The 2,986-nt window shown below is 33.8% G+C and overlaps 1 long non-coding RNA gene across 1 annotated transcript; it reads left to right on the forward strand.

The window, feature by feature from the left end:
- Positions 302–1,742, forward strand: LOC110264623. The gene is made up of 2 exons (XR_002350793.1): positions 302–392; positions 1,525–1,742. It is a non-coding gene; the product is annotated as an uncharacterized LOC110264623 (long non-coding RNA).

Genomic DNA, 2,986 nt, shown 5'->3' on the forward strand with positions numbered 1-2,986 from the left:
CAGGCTAAACCCGCCCCTACCCGCCCCGGAGTATATATATATATAATTTTAAAAATTAGGGTTAGTTCTCAGTTCTCACTGTCACTCCCTTTTAGTTTCCAACCCTAGGTAGGCTCTTCTCCAAGGACCACAGCGGTATAGCCTCTGTTCAGCTACATAGACCACCAGTCAGTCACCGTCACAGTTTGTTCTGTCACTGTAAGCCGGTCGGTGTTGTCACAGTCGTCGTCGCTCACCAACCCTAGGAATTAGGGCTCAGATCCTCACCAGATCCCCACATCGGCGTCAGTCCCACTTTTCGCCGTCACTGTCCTTGCTGACTCGCCTCTTTGATCTGTGGTCTCTGGTCTTTGTCGTCCCTCCTTCATCCCTCGTCGTCTCTCTGGTGACTGGTAAGCACGAAGCACTCCTCGCTCAATACTTACTGCTTCTGTGCTTCTTTAGTTTTTCTTTTTAAGTTATATTTTATGATTTATGTTTTATGTTAAAATAGTTAAGCTAAAACTAAAATTAATTTTGATGCTCAAAAGATCATTTAAAATTCAATCCATGGAATTTTTTGACTGGGTAGATTCTTGCTTCAATTTGGAAATGATGTGATAGACTTATTTCTCTTAGGGTTCATGAAAACTCCTTCTATGGGAATATTTCAGAACCTGCGTTGCCTAACTCTTCTTCTTGTAAGAGTCTTCAGTTTCTTGATTTGGTTGATAACAGATTCTCTGAGGAGTTTCCGGAGTTTATTACTAAGTTTGGTGGGTTGAAACAGCTTGATTTAGGGAAAAATATGTTTGTTGGTTCAATTACTCAGACTTAGTTGGACTAAAACTTGAAAAATTGAAGTTGTTTTAGCTTCTTTGTTGATTGGTTATATGCAAAAGAGCAAGAAGAATTGCATATTTGGTTTTGATTTATCATTCTTATGCATTCTGAATTTTGATTTTATTCTGATTTTGTAATTATCATTGAGTACTGAATAGACCCTTCGAGATCAGAGTGATTTGGTTTATGAAAGAAAATATGCTCTAGGTGTTCTAATTATGGAGAGAATCACAAATTGTTCTGTTTCCTTTGTTAAGAACAAAGACCAGAGCAATAAATTTAGTTTAAATCATGTAGAGATGAGTTCATATATGGACATTTTTAAAGCTTACAGAGGCTATCTTCTCAGACTTATTTTGCAGCTTGGCATAAGCTATAATAAGCCTAAAACTTTTTTTTATCTGTTTTGGTATTTTGCAGTTTTTAGTTAAACAAATTTGGCTGAATTTTTGTGCATTTTTGCTTTGAAACTCCTTCTCTAGGAATGTTCCAAAACCTGCATTTTTCCTAAATCTCTCTCCAAGAATTGTCTCGTTGGACTCACCGGCTCTTTGAAATCTTCCATATAATAATATTCTTACTACTTTCTTCTTCTCATGACTTTCTTCGGAAGAGTAGTCTCTATATATAGAGTATATATATATTTAATTTTTTCAATAGTAAAAAATTAATTTGTTAATTGTTATCTCTTTTGATTTTCAGGTTTAAATCTTGATTTGCAAACTTTTAATGATGATGAAGATGTTGAAAGTGATCAAGAATAAGTGTTAAAGATTCCTTTATATCTAATATTGTAATTTTTTTTATTATGGTGTTAAATTTGTAGTGATCTAACACTATCGTTCTTTTTATTTCAAGTTATTTGAGCTAATGACATTGTATAAATTTTATGTTTTTATTTTAATTTATCTATGAATTTTAAGTTTTTGTCTTAATTTATATATGAATATGTAAAAGTTAAAATATTTAATTTTTATAGGGGCGGGTAGGGGTGGGGCGGGTACCCGCAGGGGCGGGTTCGGGTTCTAAGGACACCCCAAACTCCCCTTCATCCAGTAGCACAGGAAGCCATGGCAAACCAGACAGCAGAGGCGATGCTTCCAGCCCTACCTTGCTCCTTACTGATGACACAGAGGACCGTGCCAAACCTTAAGTATGGGGAGGTCAGTCCTTGACTTCCGGAGGTAACTTCTCTCTCTTAACGCCAACATTTGACATTTTCTTTTGTTAGATAGGATAGATTGCATGATAATAATTCTTTGCATGTATGTTTTGCTTGGTCGAAGTAATAATTTCTTTTCAAGACCCTTTTTATAGTATTTCACTAATTTAAATTGAAAATTTGTGTTAAACTTGTTTGAAGACTGTAAATTGGAACATGAATTATAGCTAAGAACACACAACCTGTGAAATTTGAGCTTAATTATATGGTTACATTATTTAACCATAATATTTTATTCTTGTGTGTTTCCTTCTCCATGATTGTAATCTTTGCTTTGTTTCATTCTATATGTCCATTGTTTAGTGTATTTACATGCTTGCATATGATTGAAACCATCATTTGTTATTAGCTCACTTATCCCAAATAGCCTACCCTTTCAATTACCTTTGTTTGCCACTTTGAGCCTTTTAATCCCTTTTGTTCTATATTTTACCACATCACAAGCCTTAAGTGGAAAAACAATTAATTACCCCAAGTGAATCTTTGGTTAGCTTAAGATAGAGATTGTGTATTAATTAAGTGTGGGGAACTGTGGAAACTTACGTTGATGAAAGTGTGCTGTGTTTTATTGACAAAAGTATTGGGAATTCGGGTGCATACTCATGTGAGACCAGAAAAAATTAAAAACTCATGTGCATTGATATGTCATGTTTGCTTTTATGATTCAAAAGAAATAAAAAAATAAAAAAAATAAAAAAATAAAAAAAATAAAAATAAAAATAATAAATTACAATATAAGTGAATAGATAAATAAGGGGACAAAATTACCCCAATGATAAGTTTAATAAAAGATCAATGCATATGTGGTGAAATTAAGAAAAAATTAATACATGAGTAGGTGATGCAAAAGTGGGAATTATGGGTAGCTAGGCATGATTTTAGAGTTACATAGAATGTGTGTGTGTTAGGTGAAAACTTAGGTTAGCCAAAGATTTATATTAT

Source organism: Arachis ipaensis, chromosome B07 (assembly GCF_000816755.2).
Source record: "Arachis ipaensis cultivar K30076 chromosome B07, Araip1.1, whole genome shotgun sequence".
In the NCBI taxonomy this organism is placed as follows: domain Eukaryota; kingdom Viridiplantae; phylum Streptophyta; class Magnoliopsida; order Fabales; family Fabaceae; genus Arachis; species Arachis ipaensis.